At 42.6% G+C, this 26,821-nt stretch overlaps 1 long non-coding RNA gene across 1 annotated transcript; it reads left to right on the top strand.

Annotated features, from left to right (window-relative positions):
* Positions 1-8,722: 8,722 nt before the first annotated feature.
* On the top strand, positions 8,723-26,318 carry LOC132671243 (uncharacterized). Its single transcript, XR_009607013.1, has 2 exons — positions 8,723-8,831; positions 25,984-26,318. It is a non-coding gene; the product is annotated as an uncharacterized LOC132671243 (long non-coding RNA).
* The last annotated feature ends 503 nt before the right edge of the window (positions 26,319-26,821 follow it).

The raw sequence follows: 26,821 nt of genomic DNA on the forward strand, positions 1-26,821 counted from the left end.
CAAATTTCTGTCCTGTGATCTCTAAATTTAGTGAATAGAGGCATCCTTGTGCCTTTGATTTTAAGCCTCAAAATTTCTCATTGAATTGCATCACGAGCTTGCACCTTGAAGGGGTAAAGTAATTGCCACACTTCGAAGGCTTTCACACGGTAAACAAACAAACCAACAAAATAAAACAAAACTTAGAGGCACCTCAACCTTGCAGTTTTCTGGCCTATTATTCCTTCTCTAATTCAGCAAATATTTACTGATACTCCTACATTTCCTATATTCCACGTACCGGGCACTGTGAGACAAAGATGAGAAACTTTTCCTTCCGGGAGCTCACCATCTAGCATGTGCAAAAATGTACACAATTTTTTTTTTTAATTCAGCATAAGCCTTAAAGGAGGGAGGTACAATGTTCTACGAAAGCAGGAAGAAGTAAACAACTCAAGGCAAGTATAGCAGGAAAAATGCTGCCATTTGCACTGGCCTAATGAATGAGTGGGTGCTGGCCCAGAGAGACAGTGGGGACAGGGAGCCGGAGCAGACACATCACCCACTGCTCTGAGGGAGGCATCCTTCTCTCGTCCTCCGAACCGTGAGATTTCAAAAATAATAATGGCTGATATGCGCATAGTGCCGGCAACACGCAAAGCACTCTTCAAAGTGGTTTCGGTGTCAAAACTCGTATAATCCTTAACACGATCCCACTGTGTAGGTAAGGAAGCAGTGACACAAGAAAAATTCAGTAGTTTGACTAAGGTCACACAACTGGCAAGTCGTCGAACCGGATTTGGATCCAGGCAGCCTGGTTCCTGGGTCTATGAGTTCCACCACCCCGGGGCTCTGCCTCCAATGCACTGCAGAATATAACGTTTAAAACCTCATTTAGGCCTTGGAAGGCAATTATAATCTCATCTCAGCGAGGCTTGGTGTATATGCCTTGAGTTAGATCATCGGACCTCCTAACCCCTCTCAGCAACAGCCGGACAGAATCGATCTTGGGACCAGACAGGGGGAGGCAAACTTTATCATAAAGGGTCAGGTAGTAAATAATTTAGGCTTGGTGGCCACATGGTCTTTGATACAATTAGTCATTGCTGCTGCTCTAGGGCAAAAGCACCAACAGACAATATGTATGACTCTGTTACAGTAAAACTTCATTTACAGAGACTGACGCAAATTTCACGTAATTTTCATGTGTCACAAAACACTATTCTTCTTTTGAACGGCTTTCGACCGTTTAAAAACACAAAAGCCCGTCTTAGGTCACAGGCCATACGAAAACGGGTAGCAGTCTGATTTGGCCCACAGTTTGCCAACCCTTGGTTTAGAGTCTAGAGCATAACTTCCTTTTTCTAAGGGAACTCTATAGGAATCAGCCCAGTGCTGTGCACCCACTGGGTACTCAATAAATGTTAGCTAACACTCCGGGGTGCCTCATAGGTACGTGGTGAAGGGAAAACTGTGATCTGGAGAGAGCATGAGACGAGGGATTAGAAGACCAACCTGGAGTCCCAAATCATTACTTACTAACAGTCACCCGAAGACAGTCATTAATCTCCAACTGGGCCACGGTTTCCGGATCATTTGTCATTGCCAACAACAGGATGGTATCCTCATTATAGCCACATTGTATTATGCTCATAAGCATGGCACTTTGCATATGCTAAATTACTTAATCCTTACAACAGCCCCGTGACGTATATCCTAACAATATCCCCATTTTACAGATGAGGAATGAAGAGATTAGGTAATGTGCCCAAGGTCACTCAGTTGAGTAAATAGCAGGGGCAAAACCTGAACTCATCCTGGATTCTGAATCCGACTCTTAACCTTTAGGTTATAATACATTCTCTCTCTCTCTTTTTTTAAATTTTTTTTTTAACGTTTATTTATTTTTGAGACAGAGAGAGACAGAGCATGAACGGGGGAGGGTCACAGAGAGAGGGAGACACAGGATCTGAAGCAGGCTCCAGGCTCTGAGCTGTCAGCACAGAGCCCGATGCGGGGCTCGAACCCACAGACCGTGAGATCATGACCTGAGCCGAAGTCGGACACTTAACCGACTGAGCCACCCAGGCGCCCCTCTCTCTCTTTTTTTCAATGTTTATTTATTTATTTTTGAGAGTGAGAACACATGCATGTGCACACAAGTGGGGGAGGTGCAGAGAGAGAGAGAGGAGAGAGAGAGAGAATCCCAAGCAGGCTCCGTCCTGTCAAGCGCAGAGCCTGACCTGAGTCTCGATCCCACAAACTGTGGGATCATGACCTGAGCCAAAATCAAGAGTTGGACACTTAACCGACCGAGCTATCCAGGCGCCCCATATAATACCTTCTCTTAAACAAATGAGAAAGATCCCTTCTTGAACAAAGAAATGCACATACGCGCAACTCTCTTCATATCGTTGGAATGGGGCGTGAGGAATGTTAGCCATGAACTTGAGAAACGTGAGCTCAAAATGATGTCAATGATTCCATTATTCCTACCTGGCACTTATTGGGCACTTACTATATATCTGGTCGGGTATTTTACTCTCTGTCTTATCCCATTTAATCCTTCTAACACAATTTTGTGAAGTAAGTACTGTCGGCAGCCCCTTTCACAGATGAGAAAATGGAGGCTTAGGTAGCTTGTGGAGGGCCCCAGGATGGCAAGTAGCAGGGTTGATAGTTGGATTAAGCCACCTGATCTCAGAGCCCAACTGTGACCTTTCGTGCAGTGCACTTTTTCAGCCATATCTGCATGTGTACTATTATTAATAATGCAGTCAGCTATGTTATAAGTGACACGGGGCTTTAACAGCTGGCCCGGGCACCTAACCGCCAGTTAGAAGTCAGCTTCCAGTGGGAAAATGGGTCGTGAGTTTGAAACAACTGATTTGCAAGCAGCTTTTGGAAAACAGCTAGTTGGTGAATTAATTGGTGTCTGCATACGTGTCTCGACACAGTCAGAATGAGGTTCGTGCTTTTTGGTTTGTTTGCTTCCATGCAACTCTGTCTTTCCTGTAGCTGAGTGTTAGGCGCTGTGGCCTTTGGGTACGGACTTCTGTCGCTCCGCTTGGCTCCCTGAAGGGCCCGCTATTTTGCTTTGCCCACAGTGGGCAGCCAGTGATCCGCTGGTTAACTCCTGAGCCCTGGAGCACAGGGCTGGACAATGACGGCTCTCATCAGCCTCCCCAAATTTTGCCTCCAAATGTACCGGAGGACGCAAAATAATCTACGCTCGTGTCTACAGGCACTTGCAGCACTGTTATTGAGTTACACTGAATTGAAAGGCTACAGATCAAGGTCCACGTGAGCGCCAAAGAGAAGTATAAAGAGACCAAGGAGTGGTCCTTGTAATCTCGGAAACGTGGCTCCTTGACAAGGACCTCCGTATGAACCGTGCGGATGCCGGGTAGCTTGCCCGGTGGTAACAACAGTCCTGATTAAGCTTGTCTTGTTCATTTGCTTTTAAGGCATGTGCCATGTTTATTAGCAATGCTTATGAAGGAGTCTCCTTAATGTTGGATTAGCAACACCTCTCCCTGGAGTATTTTCTGTGTCTGAGGCTGTGGAGAGGGGTGAGAAGGAGTTCAAGGCAGAGCTCCGGGACCAGCTTGCAGTGTGACCTTGTACGAGTCACTTCGTCACCGCCCTTCCATTTCCACCTCTGTAAAAATAACATGCTAATGCCTGCCCTCTTTCCAACTCTCAAAGATAAATCAATGTCTGAAAAGTGCTTTGAGCTTGTCGATGTAAAGGCAGGCACTCCTTACCATCATTAATTAACATGTATTAATAGAACGAATAGCACAGAAAACCCAAAGGTGAGCCAAAATCGTGATGAACAAACCTGTCATATTATATTAGCAACTGTCACAGAGCCAGCAGTGGAAATGAACAGCCTCTCTCCCTAATACTGCAGAGTTTTTCTTCCTACAAACTGATTCATGTGAAATTCAATTTAGGGAAAAAAAAAAAACTTGTATGCCAAGTTTCATTCGCTTGGAAATTTCTTAGCAAGTAACGTAGTTTTCTGAAAAGGGGTGTGGGAGGAAAATCTCACCTCTCTCTTCCTGATTTAATGACATGACCCTATAATAGGGCAGGGAACATCCACTGGCCACCGTTACAACCGGGGTTTAAATATGAGGGCAAGAGAGTGGGTTTTTTCAATGTATTACCTCTTTTCTCCTTCATCAGGCTATTTTGGCTAAAATAATTTGACAGGAAAGTAACCTTTGGTCTTGTCTGAGAGGTTTTGCTGGCTCTGTCTATGCACCTGTGTCTGTCTGTGCAGTAAACCTGACTGTAGGACTCTCGTCACAAATGAACTGTCAGATCATTACCACAGTTGATACGGTATAATCTGTCTTGAAATTAGAATCAGTCTGGCCAGGCTAGGCACTCACTTGCCACGGAGGCTAATTCACTTCTTGAATATGCATTCATGGAGATGTGCCTCGATTTGGAATCCGCGGGGAGTACACGTTAAGAGCAGATTTTCTGAATTAGCATGGCGCGAGGGAAGGGTCCTTCATTTAGATGGCTGCAGATGCCGCTCCCTCTTGTTCATTACAATTGCATTTCATCAGCTTTATGATGTCCACATGTCAATTGAGCGTGAGGATTTTTCACACAAAAGAGCCTCAGGGAAAACGACTCCACTAGCTAATCAGCTGATTATCATACCTCAAATGGGCTGCAGTGCTTGCTGCTCCCAACCTGTACGGGCAAGAGCAGAATCGAAGATTAAGACTGAAAGAAAGAGGGCTCTTCAGCCAGTTTAGGAAAATTAAAGAGGAATTTGTCAGCGAGAGGAAGAAAGAACTGCAGGAGCTGGAGGGAAAGCCTTTAAAGTAGATGGGCGTTGGAAATAAAATGACGAATGCTTTTCTTTAAAAGGGGGTTGGTGGGAGAGGGTGAAAGGTTAATTAACTATATTATCTGCCCGTTTATACCCAGCTGTGTAAAGCTCTGTCCGCCCCTACCCTGGATTTTAAAACCTAGATTCAAGAACCCAGCCCGATCTCAAGAAGAGTGACTTGGAGTAATTGAATTAGTTTCTGACAAGTTGACTATTCACAACTGCCCCTGGGCACCTCCTTACAGATTTCCTTGGATTGGTTGGGAATTAATTGATTAGTAACAAGAAAAGGACCATAAGAGAAGAAATGCGCATCCAACCCAACTCCATAAAGATTGCTAGCTTGGGGAACCATTTATGACAGTCATTAATTGGGATTTTACCATCAGAGGTGCATTTTTAATATCGTTTGAAGAGAAGAGATTAATAGGTGGTCCTTTTTCCATTTTTGTCTGAAATTTACCAAAGTTTTCTCCCAGCTCCCTGGGGTCTTCCTCAAGTCTATCTAAAATGCAGTTAGAGCAGAGGCTGTCTTTTGCTTCACGGCGCGTCTGCCTTATGCTTTCATCAGAGGAGTCTAACTCACACAGATGCACTATTTAACAATGCCATCCCCTGCTTTCATCAGAAGGGGGAAGGTTGCAGAGCCGAGCCCTGCAGAATAAGGGGGGCAGGTCCCCTGTGATCGGCGAAAGCTGAACATCGGTGCCAGTTTCCATCTGTCATGATAGCCTATCTCCGAACCTTCAATCTGTCAAAAGCTCGCTGCCTGGCTGAAGGCTCCAGGAGATTTGGTGCACTAAACACATTTGACAACAGCATTATCACTGCAAGGAGCCAGCAAAATGCCATCAATGTGTTAATTGTAACTGGCTATGTAAAGTGTCACTTCCCATATCATTTAACACCAGCTTCGCCTCTTTTGCAGTTCCTAATTTTCTACACTTTATAAACATATGGATTGCTCGTGTAACAACAATGTGATCTTCTTAGCAGAGGTTTAATTTTGCTTGGATACACTGCACCCAAGCTTCTCCCTGGGCAACAGCGACATGGAGGGGGCTTGGGAGGAGAAGTGAGGAAGAGAAAACAGAGGGCAGCTTGGGGGAGCAGAGCCGGGGGGGGGGGGGGAGATGGGAAAGGCCAGGAGGAATCAAAGCGCTTCTCACGCAGGCTGCTGTGGTATTTTTTAGATGAGGGGAATGGTGGTGCTTTTTTCAGGGTGTGTTCTTGCTAATGGGGAAATAATTCTGTTCTCCTACAGAGGATGAAAAATGCATATCCAGAATTTTTGTAGGCACTGAGATTTTTTTGCCATCATAATATGAACAGTTTTATAATGGTAAACATGAGAGCAGCACATAAATAAATGAAAAATCCCCCTTGAAGATCTGAATGGGTTTTTAGCACCCAAGTACCTAATATTCAATTTCTACTACAACCAGGGCCAGGTGTTAAATTTCTCTAGTTACTGTCACTAATGCAAATTAGATTCTTTTTCTGCTCATAAAAAATCAAATCCACATTAGAAATTAGCTATAAAATGTAATGACTTAAATGCTATAGTGTTTTACAAATCTCCCTGCATTTCTATGGTAGATAATGCTGTAAAACTGAGAGAAGATAATAAAATATGGTAGGAAGTTGAGTTATTTAAAGGTCTTTTGTGACTGCTTACTTAGAAATGTGATGTATTCTTTTGCTTTTCTCTTTCCCTGTCCCCCTTCATTGTGGGAAATGAGCACATTTATGATTCCGGTTTTTTACAAGCTCAGAAGTAATCAAAATTCATTTTTAAATGATGTTACAAGAGCTGGAGAGATCATTTGCATTATTGAAAAGAATACCCCCCAGAGAAGTTTACAATACCTTTGCATCTTTGAATCATTGGGATGGTAACCATTCTGAGGAAAGTTTGGAGTGCTTAAATAAAGAGCTTAATTAGCATTTTTTTAAAACTCTTCATTAACAGTATCACCAAATTTACCTACGGGATTGCCTCACAGCCTACACCCAGAGCCCTGCCCCATTCCCCTGTAGCAAAAGAGAAACTTTCCTTTAAAATGGAGCGTTTAAAATAAATCCTACAATACACAACAGAGCAAAATTGAACTGGGAAGCACATAGAAAGCTATGCATTTATCAAAATTTAAACCCTAGCAGCATTCCATTCAGTCAGGTGTAGAACGCGTGCATGTTTCACTCCACCTCTGCCAGGAACTCAATTTAGGTCCTGGCATTAAAATCCTAATGAAACTTCAGGCCCCAGATGACTAGGGGGTTCTTACAAAGCAAATGAAGTTATGATTAAGATTAACATTTCTGAACTCAGCTAAGGAAACTTAGATCACAGAACGGGTTCATCTGAAGAAGGAATTCAATGATCAGGGAAAGCAGGACAACAATTTTTGAGCTTATCCTGTGCGCCCAGAATGGTGGGTGCTACATGAATATTTCACTTAGTTGTTTTAGTGAAAACTCAGGGCGAGTAACTTACCCAAGGCCACACAGCTAGTCCAACTCCTCCCCATGTTCTTTTTGTGACCCCCTGGAGAGACTGTCCGAGAACCACCAGCCAAGTTTGGGGCAACCAAGCCATTTTGGGGCAACCAAAACCCAAGTTGCCCCTCGCAGCCTCCCCTGGGGGCCAGGCGAGCCCTCTTTCCTCCCACCTGGCCCCCGGGGCCATGGCACTGGCCCAGGTACACTCACTATGTAGACATTCTTCATGCTGACTGGCAGAGCTTCAGAGAAGGATTATTTCACATTCCCTTTTTGCCTTCCCAAGTAAGTACAGGTCTGCTAGGGACGCAGACCCTCCGATGGGTGCCAGGCATGAGTGGAAAGAAATAGGAAAACACGTAACACGTGGTATCTTTTCTCGGGAAACGCACGCATTTTGTGAAGACTCCTATCATCCTGCCTTAGGTCCTGAATTCTAGGGTACTCATTCCAAGTGGCTTCCTTGCTTTTTCTGTAACATTTCAGAGTCTTCCCTCTATCCCCCCTCCTGGAAAGTGATTAGCCTTGGTGCCTCTAATCAGATGCCTCTGCCAGTGACCAACAGAAAGCTCTCTTCTTTCAGCTGCCTTTTGTTCGGAGGCTATTGTCTCTTTCCTCTTTGCATGGATCCACTCAGACTTTCTGTATCTGGGAGCTCTGCCCCTCTTCTGCTTGTCCAGTGGCATTTCCCTACTTCCTTACCTTAGTCTCTGGGCTTTTTTTTTTTTTTTTTTTTTTCTTTCTCTGTCACCCAGATTGGCTCTCAGAGAGATTTATTTGCGGTTAGATATCAGTTAGCCGATAGAGTCTGCCATGTGTCACTTTCATGGGTGTTTGAAATTAAAAATCAAGCCTACGGGCTCCTGGGAGGCTCAGTCGGGTAAGTGCCTGACTCTTCGTTTCAGCTCAGGTCATGATCCCAGGGTCGTGGGATTGAGCCCCATGTCGAGCTCTGGGCTGGGTGTGGAGCCTTCTTGAGATTCTCTCTCTCTCTCTCTCTCTCTCTCTCTCTCTCATAATAAATGAATAAACATAAAAAAAAAATCAAACCTATGCCGAAAGGGGTTTGGGGCTGTTGTTTGTTGGGGGTGGGTGAGGCCATTCCCAGCCTTGACCAGGTATGCTTAGTCCTGCCTCTTCTTATGTTTAGCCCTGCAAACATCAACATATTTTACATTTATAAACCATACTGGGTTGAATTATTCCCTCTCCTCCAAATTCACTCACCTGGAACCTGTGAATGTGACTTTATTTGGAAATAGGGTCTTTGCAGATGTGAGCAAGTTATACTTGTGACCGCACAGTATGTGAGGTCATACTGGATTCAAGGTTGGCCCTGAACCCAATATGACTGGTGTGCTTCTAAAAAGAGGGAAATTCAGACACGGACACACACACAGAGGGAATACAGCCAGGGGCAGAGGTTGGAATTATGGCGCCATAAGCCACATTGTATGGCATTCTTTGGTTTGTGGAAGAGGCAAAGGAGAAGGTATGGAAGGTTCCTTCCCTAAAGTTTTTGGAGAGCGCATGGCCCTGCCAGACCCTTGATTTCAAGATTTCTAAGCCTCCAGAACCAGGGGAGGATACATTTCTGATGTTTTAAACCACCCAGACCGCGGTACTTTGTTACAGAAGTCCCAGGACACGAATATAGTATCTGTCTACCAAAAGCCCAAAGGGCCGTCTAGCATTACGTCCTCTGTCCCCTCTACGACTACTTGTAGAGGAGAACTGAATCCATGCAGCACATATGAATTGAGCTCCTACCACTTGTCAGACACTATGCTCCAGGAGAGGGATTCGATTCTTGGAACAAGATATGGGGGGGGGCGGGGCGGGTAATCTCATTGAGGGTATATTCCAGGGGGCTGGCTTTCTTTGAGACTTTCTAAGTAGTGACCGCTCACCCTTTCTTTTGGAGACCCAGCGTCCCAGCAGATGTTAGAGCAATGAGCTGAAAATCTATCACAGTTATTTGGGGGAAAACATAAAAGTGAAGATGCATGGTTTAATAGAAAGTGTTGGGCTTTGACAGATCTAAATTCCGTATCTGCATCATCCCTCGCTTATTATGCAACTTCCGGCAAATTGAGCTCTTTGTGCCTCGGTTTCATTATCTCGAAAACGGAGACAATATATACACCTACCTCGTAGGGTTTTTGTGAGGATTAAACTATTTATTATGCGTAATGTGCTTAGAACATTGCTGACATATAAACTCTCAATAATTTTCAGCTATTTTTTAATGAAAAATGTTCTATAATTAAGGGCTTGATAAAAATCATCATTATTATTATTGCTAATGATTAAGTACCATATTATTGCTGAGGTAACATGGCCAGTGGATTCCAACTGACGTCTGTGTCTATAATTTATAACCTTACCAACTACTGTGCGCCCTTGGCCAAGTTACTTAACCTCTTGGAACCTCATCTCTTTAATAAAAGATAAAACAGAATCTCCATAGGGTGGTTGCAAAGATTACATGAGCTAAAGTCCTGGCAAATAGCGAGCACTCAGTAAACACTCACCCTCTTCTACCCTAACTCTGCAACAACATGCTACATTTTGTGTGGTTCTTGCTTTGCTAAATTACTATGTCAAGATTCAGCACAAAAACAAAAATTCCAGAGCAGCATTTTAGAAAGTAACAAATGTTTACTTTCAACGAGTTTTCCTAAAAATGCTAAGAAAGGCTTAAGGGCCTCAAACAAAGGCAGGCTTTCACATCTAATGGGTATGTTTTCTCTACATTAAAACGATACACTGCATAGTCCCCATATTTGCTTGGCTTTATTCTTTAGCCTTCAGGGGCTAGAAATTTTAACTGGATTTTTTAAATATAATAAGGACATTGTGATCCAATGCCAGAACACTAGGTCCTTTTATTTTCTCTGTGTAAGATTTTAGCGGCAGGCGGCTTGACTCTCACTACCACCCACTCTCTTCTTCCTCTTCTTTCCACACTGTCAGATCGGCTGGCTGCTCACATTCTGGTGTTAATGAGCCCTGGAGAGGGGCTATTGGGAGAACAGCATTGAACTCTGTCCCTTTCGCTCGCATTCCCTATCTCTATCAGCTGCTCTCCCACGTTGAATGCCTTCTGCAGTTTCGAAGCTAACAGTAATCGTGCATAGGTGGAGTGGGGAGGGGGAGGGAGAATTGAGATCCAGATTTTCCAGTCTAGTCTTGTGGAAACAGCGCCACAACCCTGAAAAATGGTGTATCGGTTAGTTGTTGCTACATAACAAACCACCCCAAAACTTTGTAGCTTAAAACAACAGTTATTTATTAACTCACAATTCTGTGGTCCAGCAACAGAGGCGGGGCTTGCCTGGGTTTACTCATACAAACTGCAGTCGGACAGCAGGTCGCCTGGAGACTGGTTAGTCTAATGGCCTCACTGACCTGTCTACAGGCTACTGGCTGCAGTAATGAAGATAATTGGCCTACATATCCTCAGTAGCCCAGCCTATTTACATGATGGCGGTCACAGGGTTTCCAAGAACAGCGAGCGAGAATATTTCCAAGTGCCTAAGTCTCTGCTTGCATCGTATTTGAGTTGTCACATTGGCCAAAACAAGCCACATAGCCAAGTCTCGTGTGAGGGGACCATCTAAGAGCATGGATACAGAGAGGGAAATAATTTGTGGCTCTTTTTACAATTTACCGCAATTAGTATTTTTCTTCCTTCCTGTCATCTGGACAAAGCAGAGCATGTGTTCTAAAAGGACATTTTAAGGAAACCTCCATGATGTATACATATCAGAAAAAGAGAAACGGGAACTCCAGAAAGATTAAGGAGTCTCCAGCTGAACAGAGGAGATTCAGAAGAACTCTCAGAAATATGTAACAAGTCCACCTGACAGTAGATAAAATAGAGTTTTCATTTAGGCTCTGCAGAGGAGATTCTGAATGACAAGAATAATCTTTGGGCACCTATGTAAATTTTTACATGACTCATTGAAATGTCTCTCTTTCTGCAAACCAGAAATACAACCGGACGTTGAAGCAGGTGCTGAGAGTAAAGACGTCGTTCCCTGTCCTCACGATGCCTAGAGTCTAGGAGGGAATACCAACAATAAAAATTACATATTCGTATATGTCATAGTGCAGCAGAGGAGAGGTCCAGGGGTAATGACACAAGGCCCCAGCCCAGCTAAAGACATGACGAAAGTTTCCTCAGAGCCCTGAAGAATGAGCTGGGGCTGGGGCACCTGGGTGGCTCGGTCGGGTAAGCATCCGGCTTTGGCTCAGGTCATGATCTCACGGCTCGTGAGTTCAAGCCCCACACCTGTGCTGAAAGCTCAGAGCCTGGATCCTGCTTCAGATTCTTTCTGTCTCTCTCTCTCTCTCTCTCTCTGCCCCTCCCCTGCTCGCCCACTGTCTCTCTCTCCCTCCTCCCCCCCTCAAATATAAATAAACATTGTTAAACATTTTTTTAAAAAGAATGAGTTGGGTCTCCTAGATGACGAAGATCGGGAAGGAGAGCCTAGGCAAAGACCACTGTGACAGGAGGAACCTATAAAGTGGGCAGTGTAGAAAGACCTTCATCTCTGTGACCGTGTGAATTAGATGGCATAAGATGCGACAAGTGCTACTAACTGAATTAAAGTATCTGCATGTAAGCACCCTGTTGCAATCAACCATGTAGGACTTAATATCAAACAGCGTCTGTTCTCTGTGGTTCTCACTATCTATTGAATAATAATAATAATCCACTGGATACAATAAGCGTCTCCCAACCCAGCTCTCTCCCCTGAACTTGGCTAGCTCGTGCAGACTAGGAGCTTGTGGGGCCACAGGGGCTCATAACCTCGAAACATTTGGATTTTCAGGTTTTCCTGAAAAGGTAAGAGATCCGGCAAAATTAGGCTTACGTTCCCACATGGCGATACTTGGTGGAAATACTCTCATTAGTTTGGGCACACTCGTTTGTCACACCTCCACCAGCCAGCCCATTACGTTCCTGCCTGGCGCCTGGCCCCTGTAAGTATCTGAGTTTGCATCTCCTCCTAGATGTTTCCGTGACACGGGTTTTTATTTGTAACATAACTGATTAATAATCGCACCCAGGAAATGCTTTCAGATCTTCAATGGCAAATTCTTAAGTCAACACACAGAGCTGCCTTTTTCTTCTCTCTCTCTCTTTTATTTTCTTTCTTTTATGACGGTTTTTCTCCCCCTCTAGCGTTTTGGTCTCTCACTGTCACTGAGTGAGTTAGTGAGTACAACATGTGTGCCTTCCATCCACAATAATTAGTTCTAGGCTGACCATTATAAATATACATTTTTACAGTTTTATTCATAAGACAGTACTTTTATTTCATAACAATGCATCAGTATGTTTTTTTCTGCCTTTTTCTGGTTTCGCTTTTGAGTTTTCCATCTTTCAGAGAAGTCATTACAACCGAAGGCATTTTAAGAGATTATCCTTTTAACTTTAAGTTGTGTATCACATCTGTAAGGAGAGACGGAAACAGAAACAGGTGACTACATGACATGTTTTTAATATAGTTATGAAATAATTCAAAGCCCAACGTAACAGAGAAGTTCTATTATCTGCTTATAATGAGATAGGCCTCTCTCCAAGCTTTGGCTACCTGCTTTATTTTCAGACCCTCCTTTCATTTCTTCCCTAAATCCTATTCATATAAGCAGGGGTTTTAGAAGCCTGAAACCATTATTTCCTTTTGAGAAGTAACTTCCACACAAGCTCCACACTATACTAGAATTTGCCATTCTAGCTACATTTGTCATGCCTTGTCTTAGGACGGATGGCACCTTCATATGAAAGACAAGCCAGGTTTTGTAGCCTTGAAATCTTCCCTTTCTTAGACTCTTTTAAAAAGTACAGAGAAGAAATAAGAACGATTTACTTTTTTAGTAAGCTTTACTTACTAAAGATTGACAAAATAATCATTCTGATACTTTGTAGCATACTTTTGGGTCAATGTCCAGCTTCTCCAAGTAAAGTTCTAATGATTATAGGTCAAATGTGATCAGGAAATTGTGTTTAATAATTTTAGTGAATATAGGGGCACCTGGGGGGCTCAGTTGGTTAAGCGTCCGACTTCGGCTCAGGTCGTGATCTCGCGGTTTGTGAGTTCAAGCCCCGCTTGGGACCCTGTGCTGACAGCTCAGAGCCTGGAACCTGCTTCGGATTCTGTGTCTCCCTCTCTCTCTGCCCCCCCTCATTCACGCTGTGTCTCTATCAAAAAAATGAATAAACGTTAAAAATTTTTTTAAAAATAATAACTTTAGTGAATATAAAAGACAGAGAACTATTCCCTGGGGATGAGCGTAGAACCAAAGATTTATGTTTCACTTCCCTCTCTTTTTCTATAATGTGTCATCATTGTATCATTCCCCAATCCTAATGAAAAAAGAAACATAAATACATCATTTGGATGTTTTCAAAATGCAGCAAGCTTCTTTTTAAGTACAAAACACTTCAACTAACCAGCCTACAATGCGCTAAATTGTCTCACTCTAAGTTCTTTTCAAGGAGGAAGATGTGATGAGTGCCAACAGGGTACAGAATTGTTAGGCTGTGTCTAAACAATCACCACCCAGGATGTTCATCAGCCCAGAGCTCAGGGCACATACAGCGCAAACTTCTGCACCTTCCTCACCTAAACCACCCCTGTGGTCCTTGGTGAGAATGATTGAGGTGTCTCCGAAACACGGAAGACTAGCCCAAGAAATACCCAGAAGGGTGCCATGACGTTTACGTACTGCCTTCAGCAACGGGTTGAAACGAGAAGGGCTTTCTTCTTTATCTTCAGTTAAAAGGACAGTTTGGTTGAGTTAGAATTTCAGTAACCAAGGCTTCGCGTTCAGGTGGATTACGTCTTAGGTGTTATGGGTACCTGGCATGAGGTTGACAGGGAGGGGAGAAGTGGGACGCTTCATCTCACCCAAAGGGCACGTGGAGTAGAAGCACTACGGTCCCAGACTTGGTCCCAGACTTCGGCACAAGCTGACACATCCAGCTGTGCCCACCTATGCACTCCAAAACCCGAGAGCGAGAGTTCAGTCCTCCGTGAAGAGTACTGTTCCCTACCCCCCGGTGGCCCCACTGTTCCCACTGCCTCGGAAGGCTCCTGCCTCGCCTACTCTCTTAGTAATGATCCATGAGCAATGCTTCCCGACCACTGTCTTGCATTGCAGGGACCGTGGCAGAGATTCCAGAATAACAGAATAGCTTTGTTAGTCTGGTAATTAAGACAGGAGTGACATTCAAACACAGCCTGGACAGGACGTGGCAAATTACTGTATTCTTTGTGTGAAAAGCTGTTCCCAGTCTGCTTTGTCTGCCCTCCTGGGATCTCATCATCTCCACTAAAAGTCAAAATGGGATTTTGCACCCTCTATTCCCTTATCTTTTTTCCCCCTAATATATATCTGCTTTGTGGGAGCTATGTTTGTCAAAATGTGCTAATTTATGGCATTATGGGGAAAAAAATGAAACCTCAGCTTTCAATTCTTGTTCCTTCGGGCAGCTTTGCTAAGGATCCCCTCCTTTCTCCCTCCCTCTTCTCTATTTCTGGGGAGGTTATTTGCTAAACAGAACATGTTCTTTTTTCCCCCTGCAACATATGAGGTAGGCAAATGGCCACTCGTCATTCCTTTTTCAAGTATGTTATACATACAATTCTCTCACAGCTAATAGCTCCTTCTATTGTCCATAATTTATCACTGTCAAGGTTCTTTACATTGTATTTCCTCCTTATGTGTTTCCTGAGAAATCTATGCTTTCACTATTGTGGCCCTGGATTTCATTAGCATAAACTGCATGATAGCAAATAAATATATATTCTGTGTCCCGCCAGAGTCCGCGTGCTTTGCAAAGAACAGGATGTTATTTTCTCGGTGTGTTTTTTCTCATTTTCCTACAGTCTTTTTCTTCTTCCACGAAACCATTAGGAAGTGAGTACCAAAGGTATCTTGGGTAATTAGCCATTACAGTACTGTCACAGAGGGTTCCACAGTCAATACAAAGATAATTTGGGCAATGGTGAATGACAGTGCTGTCCAGACTTTTGGGATAATCAAGGACACATCCAGCTGTACCAGACATCTGTCAGACCCATGAATCATTTCAACTGGCTCGACAATAGCCAGGCAGCCCCAGCGAAGGTAAACACTGCAGCAGGCAGCACGCTCTCACAGACATCAATACTTGCTCCGGCATAAAACCTGTTTCTGCTGCGAAAGCAGAGCCTGGTGCAGAATAGGAACAGTTGTGACATTCTCGTGTTAGTTTAAAAAAAAAAAAAAAAGAGGAAAAAAGAAAATGCAGATTAGATGCTTAGGAGAAATAGTATGCATATCATGAGGACACTTGGGGTTTGTTCTTAGCTAAAAATAAAACGAACGTTCAAGAAAGCCTGACATATATTGGTCGCCATTGGTGTTCCGTAATTAACTCTACTTTCAAACCAGTCCATCCTTTTTTATGCACCGTTCCATGCTGTTAAGTAGTTCTTTATTTTGTAAGTTAACGTCGCTTTCGTGTCTTTCGCGTTAGAGGCTCCTCAGCAAAGGTGGCTGGCTATTTGTGGAGCACAGTGGGTTGGCCTTCTCTGAAGGCCAACAGACTTGGCTACAAGGCAATGGAATGGTATGGTATGGAAAACTCTCCGAAATGAGAACACAGCATTCCCATTTGGATCGGATGCAGTGTCAGTGCTTACGATGTATTTTTTAAAAAGACTGCCACTAGGAGAATGTCTGACATTCACACATGGTAGGCGGGGCACGCGGGGCAACTAGAACTTTCTTCGCAAGTCTGTAACAGTTGACCACCTGATCGTGAATTTACCATAAAAGGGTGTAAACATGACCTAGTTTGGGTTAAGTTGACATGATACTTCCTGGCTTTCCTTAGGCTACCCCCAAAAGGGCCAAGACCTTCCCAGCTGAGACCAGGAGGGAGAAACTTATCAGTTCGCCACTCCCCACCTTCCGGTTACAGGAGAAGCTATTCTTATACAAATCACTTTTATGAGTCACTTAATGGGCTGTTCATTCACAGATCCTTATAAAATTCTTTAAATGTCAGACATGTAAGTGCAGAGGGAGCAGGAATGGAGCAGCACAGGTAGGAGCTACAGGAGGGCATGGGGACCAGGGTCCCCTGTGATGTTGCACAGCTGGGATCCAGGAAAACCCCGACGCCTATCATGAAAATCAGGATAAGAGATGCATTTCTTTTCAGTCTTTCCTTATTCTACCAACTTTGTTATCACTTTTTTAAAGCAGCTATAACTGAGACACAGAAAACTGCACCATTTAAAGTATACAGTTTGAGTTTGACTTATGTACGCACCTGTGAAGCCATCTTAATCATCGAGGCCATATCTATGGCCCCCAAATTTCCTAATGCCCTTGTGTAAGCCTTTCCTCCCAACCTCCCTGCTCCTCCTTCCCAGGAAACCACTGCAATGTTTTCTGTCGCCATAGATTGGTTTCCATTTTCTAGAGTTTTATATGAATAGGTGCATTCATTGTGTATTCTTTTTTTGTGTATCTGGCTTCTTTCACAAAGTATGATGTTGAGATTCATCCATGTTTTTGCGTTTATCGGTAACTCGCTCTCTTTTATTATCAAGGAACATTCCATGGTAGGTATATACCATGGTTTATTTATCCAAGTCACCTGCTGATGGTCATTTGGCCTGTTTTCAGGTTTTGGCAAGTACAGATGAAACTGCTACAAACATTCACACATGACTTGGTATGGACATATCCGTTCTTTCTACTGGATAAACACCTAGGAATACGATGACTGGAGTACACGCCAAAGTGTTTTCCAAAGCTGTCCTATCTGTTTACACTCCTGCCAACAGTGTACGAACGTTCCAGTCCCTCCACATCCTGACCAACACCTGATATGGTCAGTGGTTTTCATTTTAGCCATTTTAATAGATGTATAGCAATATCTCTCTGGGGTTTTAATTTTCATTCCCCTAATGACTAGTGATGATATTGAGCATCTTTTCATGTGCTTATTTGCCATCCATATATCTTCTTCAGTGAGGTGTTTGTTCAAGTATTCTGCCCAGTTGTCAAAAATCTGTTCTCTATATACCGCTAGGTCTATTTCGGACTCTCTGTCCTGTTCCATTGATCCATTTGTCTACTTTACGTCAATACCACCCTGTCTGATTCCTGTAACCCTATAACTGTAGGTCTTGATAACTGACACCAATAGCCCTCCAACTCTGTTCCTTTTTCAAATGTACTTTGCCTATTCTAGGTCATTTCTAGCCCCATACAAATGTTACTCTTTTTGCCACTATCTATAAGAAAGCAAGCTGATATTTTTATTGGGGTTCTGTTGAATATATGGACCAATTTGGAAAGAAGTAACATTATAACAATATTGAGCCTTCCAACCCACGAGCAAGGTAACTTCCTTCAGTTATTTAGATCTTCTTTGTTTTCTCTCAGTAATATTTTGTAGTTTTCAGTGTACAGATCTTGCATCTTTTCATATTTATCCCTAAATATACCAGTTATAAATTGTATCCATTTAAAATGTTACTGATTTTTAAAATGTTTTCTGAAAAAGTTTATTTACTTATTTTGAGAGAGAGAGCACGCACAGAGGAGGGGCAGAGAGAGGGAGAGAGACTCTCAGGCAGGCTCCTCACTGTCAGCACAGAGCCCGATGTGGGGCTTGAACTCACAAACCGTGAGATCATGACCTGAGCTAAAACCAAGAGTTGGTTGCTCAACCAACTGAGGCACAGGCACCCAAAAACTTTACTGATTTTTAACATCAATGAATTAAATTATTGTTATTGATTTATATTTAGATTTCTGAATCTTTGTTGTTAGTATATAAAATACTACTAATTTTTATATGTTGATCTTATATCTTGCAATATTGCCAAGTTCAGTTATTAGTTCTAACAGCTTTTTGTAGATTCTACTAGATTTTCTTTGTAAACAATTACATGGCTTGTAAATGAGGGTAATTTTATTTCTTATTTTTTCAGTTGGGATGCCTTTTATCTCTTTGCCTTGACTGACTGCACTAAAACTTTGACTACAATATTGAATACAAGTGGCAAACAAAGATATTCCAGTCTTGTTTTTGACCTTAAGGGGAGAGGATTAAGTCTTTACCAGTAAATATATGTTTGCTGTAGGTTTTTTGTACATGCCTTTTATCAGGTTAAGGAAGTTCCCTTCCCTTACTAGTTTGCTTAAAGTTCTTGTGTGAAATGAAAGTTGGATTTTGTCAGATGATTTTTTTTATGTCTATTAAGATGGTCATGTGAGTTTTGTTTTTGTTTTGTTTTTGTTTCTTATATGGTGATTGGTTTTCTAATGTTAAACCAACCCTGCATTCCTGGGATAAACCCAATCATGATGTATTATCCTTTTGTATATTATTGAATTGATTTGCTAACATTTTGTTCAGAATTTTTTCATCTATGCTTGTGAGAGATAATGACCTCATGGGGTTTTCATTTCTTACATAGAATTGCTATTATTTCTTAAATATTTTTGAAACAGCTTCATCGAGATATAATTCACATACTATACACGTCACTCATTTGAAGTGCACAGCTCAATGGCTTTTAGTGTATTCATAGAGTTGTATACCCATCACCATACTCAAATTAAGACCATTTTTATTATCCCTAAGAGAAGCCTATACCCCTTAGCCATTATCCGATCCCTGCATCCCTGCCGACCCTAGGCAACCACTAATCTCCTTTCTGTCTCTGTAGATTTGCCTATTCTGGACAACTCATGAGAGTAGAATCATACACTACAGTAAAGTTTTCAAGATTCACCCTCCCAATCTTTATGCCGTTTTTGCCATGTGTTTTATTTATGCATTTGTTATAAACTGCACAGTGTATTATATTATCTCTTTCTTAAACGGTCAATTGTCTTTGAAAGAGATTTAACTAATAAGGAAAGCATCTTACCTATTTATCCGTGTAGACATCCTTTCTGGCACTCTCCATTGCTTCATCTAGGTCGATAATTCCACCTGGCATCGTTTTCTCTCTGCCTAAAGGAGTCTCTTTAACATTTCTTAATTGGTCTGCTGGTGATGAAATAGTTCAGCTTTGGTATGTCTAAAAGTTCCTCATTTTACTTTCATTTTTTAAAAGATTTTTCACTGGGTTTAGTTTTTGCTGACGTGTGTGTGTGTGTGTGTGTGTGTGTGCGTGCACATGTGTGTGAGTGTGTGTGTGTTTCAGAAATTTAAAAACACTGCACTGCTGTCTTCCTGTTTGCATTATTTCTGACAAGAAAGCTACTCTAAGTCTTGTATTTATTCCTCTATCCATAAAGTGTTTTTAAGACTTTCTGGCTGGGGCGCCTGGGTGGCTCAGTCGGTTAAGCGGCCGACTTCGGCTCAGGTCATGATCTCGCGGTCTGTGAGTTCGAGCCCCGCGTCAGGCTCTGTGCTGACAGCGCAGAGCCTGGAGCCTGTTTCGGATTCTGTGTCTCCCTCTCTCTGACCCTCCCCTGTTCATGCTCTGTCTCTCCCTGTCTCAAAAATAAATAAAACGTTAAAAAATTAAAAAAAAAAAAAAAAAAAGACTTTCTGGCTGCTTTGAAGATTTTCTCTTTATCACTAATTTCGAGCAATTTTATTGTGGTGTGACTTGGTGTGGTTTTCTTCATGTTTCTTGTGCTTGTTGTTCTTTGAGCTTCCTAGGTGTGTGAGTCTTTTTTCATCAAATCTGGAAATTTTCTAGCCATGTTTTCTTCAAATATTTTTCTTTTTCTTTCTCTCCTCCTTTCTTCTCTCCCTTGGGCACTCCACTTTTAGTAGCTTGAAGTCGTCCCACAGCTCACCGTTGCTCTTTTAATTTTTCTGGATTCTCTTTGTTCTGCAAGTTTCACTCGGGCTAGTTTTTATAGCTATGCCTTCAAGTTCGCTCCTCTTTTCTTCAACAATCTCTAATCTGCTGTTAATTGCTTCCAACATATTTTCCATTTCAGACATTTCCTCTCTAGAAGTTCAGTTTGCATCCTTTTTGTATCTACCCTGCCTCTACTTACTTTTTAAATGTCTGAAAGGCAGTTATGACTGTTTTAATGTTTTATTATGCGAATTCTAACATCTAGGTCAATTCTGGGTCCGTTTCAATGGGTTGATAATTCTTCTATTTATGTCATCCTGCTCCCTTACATTCCTGGTAATCATTGATCAGACATTACATATTGGGTTGAGATCTCCACAAGAAAGCCCTAGTCCGTGCTCTTATGTGCTCAAGGAGTGGATGTCTAGTGTGGAGTGGGGACTGGGGGGCGGGGGCGGGGGGGGGGCACGGCAGGCATGAGTGAAGTGGGCCAGGATGAAGCAGGCTTGTGCACATGTGTTGGTTCAGGGGCAACTGGGGTTCACACTGACATCAGGAGAAAATAGCACACAGTGGTTAACTGTGGCCCCTCCTTAGCTCCAAATAACTCACTTTCACCTAAACACCTGATTTAAACTGGTAAACTAGTGGTCCCCAATCCTGAATGCCCGCTGTGGGAGGCTTAGGCATAGGAAGCTATAGCAGGTCTTAAGGGAGCATCTGAATAAGATACTGCCTGTGTTACCCTGAGGAAGATAAACCATGAGGTTCTGCTAATATGTTCATTTCCTGTCAGTCATCCTGCCATACTTCACCAGGGTTTTTTGCTGCTGGGACCCAAAGTGAACCATAGTGGCACAGACTAAGCTCACACATCTCGGAACATTTTAAACACGTCCTTTATGTTCAGCTTCCATAGTTCACCCAGCACAGGTTATTTACAGATTACAGGCTTCAGAGAAAATGAACCTCCCAGGGAGAAAAGGGAAGGAGCAGAGCTGGGCCTGGGCTGGAAGGAATAAGCATTCGGTAGCCTGGGAAGTGTAAGCGTGAGGCCACCTGGTGAGAGCAGAGGAACTAGGTGGAGGCCAAGTGGACCGATAAGCCACCCATGTCCTTTTAGAAGGATGAACTTGGGTTGAACCCCCCCCCCCCCGGCATTGGCTTTATTTTGATATTCATGTGTCCTTGGGAACCTGGGAACAAAGCTACGGTTATTTGTAGATCAGTTCCACATTCTCGCTTCACCTTCTTTCAATGCCAGCAGCAATTGTGAAAACTAAAACAACTCCATCTAGGAAAGGAATTGGGGTCATGCAGACCATGCCGCTTCTGAAAGCCAAGGCTGCAGCGGCTCTGAGGAGGGCCTCTCTCACTAACCTCAGAGGATGGCATCCCAAGAGCAAGGGTGCAAGATAGCTTTTCAGCCTCCCCAAAGTCCACAGCCAACAGGTTATCCCAAGAGCTTTTGCGGGGGAAGCCCGGAAGCAGCCTCTAAAAGGATATCAAATCTAAAGTAACCAACTTGAAGCTTCCTAGTATTTATAAGACCGTAGTGGGTTCTACTGAAATAGCTTAATCATTTTGTGCACCATTAGCTACAAATCATAGGTGCTGACATTACATTATTTTCATGCACACTGAGAAGTACACTAAAAGGGTCCTCGGGGTTCAGGAGCAATGGCCGAGGCTAAATGAATGAGGAAGGCAAACCATTTGGAAAGCAGGGGGTCACTAGGGGTAGATATTAGAAGCCTCACTTGGGTCAGACTGAGATGAGTGTGCAGAGTGGTTAAATAGAGAGGCTGTAAGAAAAGAGAAAACCCGAGTTCTTATCCCAGATTTTTCATCTTGGGTCAAGGTGTAGGTTGAGGGCTGGGGATTTTCCCATCCTTAATACAGCACCTGAGTCCAGGTTCCTCAATCCTGACTGCACATTGGCATCAGCTTTAAGAAGCTTCCACTTGGTTTTTCTCTTGTCTTTTAATGCCCATGCTTGGACCTTAAACCCTGCCCCATATTTAACTGGTCTGGTGTGGGGCTAGAGCGCCGGTCATTTTTTTAAATGCTTTTGGTTTCTCACTTGTTTCTGACATACAGAGTTGAGAACCATTGGTTTAGATAATGCAGGTCCAGATCTTGAACTCTGGGCCAGGGCACAGAAGAGTTCAAGAGGGAAAGGAAGGAATCGAGAATGACTACTGGGTTCTTGACCCGAATAACTGGAAGGTCGGATCAGCCATTTCCTGAAATGGAAATGACCATGGGAGGACGGACTCAGCAGTGAGTGCATGAAGCCCTGGGCTTACAGACTTGTGTTTGAGGCCACCCCTGTCTTTCTGAAAGCCACTTAGAGGTGGGTAGAGCAGATCTCTACCAGGTAGAGAGATGTGCCAGGTACAGAGATCATGGCAGTGCAGAGAGATAAAGGCTCTAGGAGCCAGGGAAGCACAGAGGAGACACGGAAGACTAACTCTGCTTGGGCAGACTTTGCAGAAAGGTCATGTGCTCAGCAGTGTATGGGATAAACTGAGAAGACAGAAAATCGGGAGCAGAGGAGAGAATGGGCTGGAGGCCACAGGCTGGCAAGCAGTGCTGGAGAAGAGGAGTGTCGGTAGGCTGAGTGGGGCCACGTGAACCGAAATCCATCGGTGCCGTGGGTGAACCCTGCTTGCTATCTCGCTGTTTAGTGAGGCTTTCCCTTCTTCCAGAATCTCCCCTCAAAGCACCATTGCTTTGCCCGTGGCCACAGCTATGTGTAGACACTCTGCCTCTCCTGGAAGCGGCAGTCATTCTGCCCTTCACTTGCGTGGCCTTCGGAGTCCCTACTGCTGCCTGGCAAAATGGCTACGTGAAATTTGGTGGACCTTTCACCTTTTTGACCCCTGCAGTCTTCTCCAGCCGCTCAGCCCCTCTCGATGAGCAATGTCTGCCCCTTTGCTCTCCAAACCCCGATAGCCCAGAGACTGATTCACTTTTTATTTCCTTCCCCCTTGACTGCCTTCACTGAAAGACTGGCTTTCCTGCAGATATGGAAGTTACATAGCGTCAGGAAATCGGGATTTGCATGATCTTTGGGGAAAATTCCTTACACTGTGCCAAGATACTAGGACTGTAATGCGTTTTTATTATGCTGCTTAAACCCTGTTGCAGGCATTGGCCCAGATAAGTAATTCATTTTTTGCCTAGTTGTTTAGTGTTTTTGGTTTTTAGCCTCCTTGAGACTTTCTGTGAGGTTGGGAATTCGCTTTGAGTTCTAGCTCCAGAGTTAGCCACGAGCCCAACAAAAAGTATCACATTAGGGGTGGACAAGAAAGGGCTTACCAACAGCCCAGAAAACAGTACAAAGTTCCCCTTGTGATGCTGATTTCTGGAATGTGTATACACGTTGTAATTGTGCAACTGCACAATCCTCATATACCAGAAATACACACACACATAGACACGTACGTATACATATATGCACGTATATGTGTGTATATAATTTATGATGACGAGGAAGTATTAGCTGTGCTTCCGAGCCTTAACCCAATCTACAGCTTTATTTTATTCTCTCTGACAAGCCTTGAACCCTCTCCGTGGAGGAAATTTCCATGTGCAAGCATGGAGCTCAGTTTCAATCAAGCCCAAAGATTTAACTATCCAGTATTGCCTTTTCATAATCTGCTTTAATTATTATTGATTTCTATGTTTGGAAAGTGCCCGGAGATGATAAAGGGCTCCCATCTGTTTTGCTGTTGACCATTTGCTGGTTGATCTCGAGCTCACCCTTGGCTCTTCCAATTGGTCTCTCTCCAGCACTTCTGCGGGTGGTTATACCCCCTGCCCCACAGAGGTCCCTACTCCTGTAGCCAATCAAATTATCAATAAAAAACAAACTGGCAAATAACAGGCCATTAAATAAAATCAATTATTCCAAAGCAGATTTCATTTGGGAACACAATCGGAGCCGTATTCAGTAGGGAAGAGAAGTAAAAAACATATATACTTAAAGTATCAAATATTAAATATGTGAATATAATATTCTAGTACAGATAATTACTGACATACTAATATGTAATATTCAAATATATAATGTATAATGTTAATATCCTAAAATACATTATATATTAATATACTAATACACACTCTATAGAATCAAAACAGGACACTCAAGGAGAACTTTCTGCCCAGTGCTTGATTGACCAAGGTGCTGTGGAATACCCCTTCTACGCTGATCTGTGACAAGTCCTATCTCCTCCATGTTGTCTAGGCACCGGCTCTCAAATTTTCAGTAGGGGTCTAAGAATTTTTAGTTATCGTTTTGTCTCTGAGTGACTGACAGCGGCAGCAGCAAACAAGCCAATCGTAGTCCTGCTGTGGGGAAAAGGCTGATATTTTGGTGATGGATAAAGTTAAAACTTTACAGAACATTTTAAATCTACCAACGAGTTTATAATTATCATCGATAACTTTCCCTCATAGCATCAACATTTATATTTACCTATGTGGAAAAGACAGTTTCAGACTCATTTATACCCGTTCTTAGGTTGAAAATGAAAGGCCTAGTACAAGTCCTTCCCTCTACAATAGGAAGAGAATGACTCAGCTGCGGTGTGAAATGGAGAAAAATTAGAACTTGAGTTTTGTAGATCACTATGAGGTTGTAAACATAGAGAATAGCAGGACTTAAGAATATGTGACAAAATCTCTCTTTTTCAGTCAATTGTGTAGAAACCATTCCGTATCTGTGTTCTAAATCTATTCCAGTTCATTTAAATATAATTTAAAAGGTAGATTCAAGTGGGAGGGAAGGAGGGAGTAATTTCTCCTTTCAGAAATAAAGCCTCTGGGGATATGTTTACATGGTAAAATAAAAATGCTAAGAAAATTAATGAAAATTAACTTTCTATGGCTTAAGCTTTAAGGTCAGCGGGAGATCAGTGTTAGAGTCTGTGTGCCAAGGAAACCTTCCGTTGTGGAAAGGGAGATCTTGGAGCCAGGGGATGTGCGGACCTTTAGAAACATGGGATCGTCCAAATAAATGCAATTTGTTACACTGCATGTAGCAAAGAGCTTACTTCAAGGCAAAGATGATTCATTGGGGGGGAAAAAGTGGGAGGTTAGAGGTGCAAGAAGAAGTGAGCCGTTTAGGATTAAACTCAAGTTGCCCCACAACGAATACAGCAAGCACAATAAAAAAAACAAACAAGTAAGCAAATGCATGCCTTCTTTCTTCTGAGTGATAAGGGAGGGTGGTCTGCTCTGAATCCCTGCAGAACTAAAATCACGTCTGGTTCTGCCCCAGAAATGCTTTGATTCCAAAGGAAGTTCCACTATGATCTTCCATGTAAGTAGGAGAGAAACTTGCAGTTTTTAACATTTTCTCTAGATCATACGTGTATTTGGGGTTTTTATATGCAAATTCCTTTACGCTGCTCTGTCTTGAAAAAGGGAAATATCTTAATTTTTTTCCTTGATATTTAACAGTCATAGGGCACATAGGGTTTCTTTGTGTATTTACTTATAGAACCCAGGGATTTGAGATATGGGGCTCAAAGTTATTAGAAATTGCTACATTATGACTCAGCTACATTGTGATGGCCTGGGGAAACAAAACTAACAGACAAACACCAAACCAAAAAAAAAAAAAAAAAAAAAAAGCAGCTTAAGTAACTCTATGCACTACTTCTTGCTTTGGGCTCTGGGATTTGTCCGCTTTACCCTACTGGTTCTTAAAATTGAAAGGATAAACTGTAGATCCAATATAAGGACCTAAATTGACCTTTTCTTATTCTCTTTTTCTTTTATCTCCAGTCTATTTATAAATATGTAACCATGCTTGGAAACATTGGACAAGAATATCACTATTCCCTATTGCTATGCCTGGGCAGACATCACTAATTGATCACGGCACTCTCCCCAGTGAGTTTGGACAGAGTCACACAATTTTATGCAATGTTCCAAGCAGCCACTACCACTGGTTGGAATTACATGTGAAGTCAATCCTATCTGATGTCCTAGAGCCAGTATCTCAGCGGTTGAAAATTTTAAGTGCCTAAAGGAGGGTGAGGATCGTGCCAAAGTGGTATTTTCTTTCACCACTTACATATACCAGCAACTAGAAAGAAACAATAAAGGAAGTAGCAACATTCACAATCTGTTATCTATTTTGTTGCTGTTCACTGAATGGATTTGTTCAGTATTGGTTGCTATTTAAGTGCAACATAATTACATATTATGGAGTGTGTGTATATACTACTTTAATAGAGCTTATTATTTAGGCTTTGCCATAACTATTTTCGTTTCATTAGAATACATAAATACTTTAGGGAGGGAGGCTTTTTTGAGATGAAAAGATGGGTTTTAATTATTATGGCTTGCTTTGCTTGGAGCTGATTTTCATAATTAACACATATTAGAGTCAAATGCAACCATGTATTTTATGCTCACTGGAGTATACAAAATTTAACTTCTCTCAGTGGGCTGTTTGTGCAGTGGAATTTTCACAGTGGCCTCTGGTAATGGCAATACTATGTTATTGTGCCAATCTTTACCACCTATGCCATCACTGGTATTAGATCAAATGTTTGCAGAGTTTATACAGTATCACATTTGCTTGACTAAAATGTCCATAGGAAAATTCCATTTTAGC

Source organism: Panthera onca, chromosome C1, assembly GCF_046562875.1.
Source record: "Panthera onca isolate mPanOnc1 chromosome C1, mPanOnc1 haplotype 2, whole genome shotgun sequence".
Lineage (NCBI taxonomy): Eukaryota > Metazoa > Chordata > Mammalia > Carnivora > Felidae > Panthera > Panthera onca.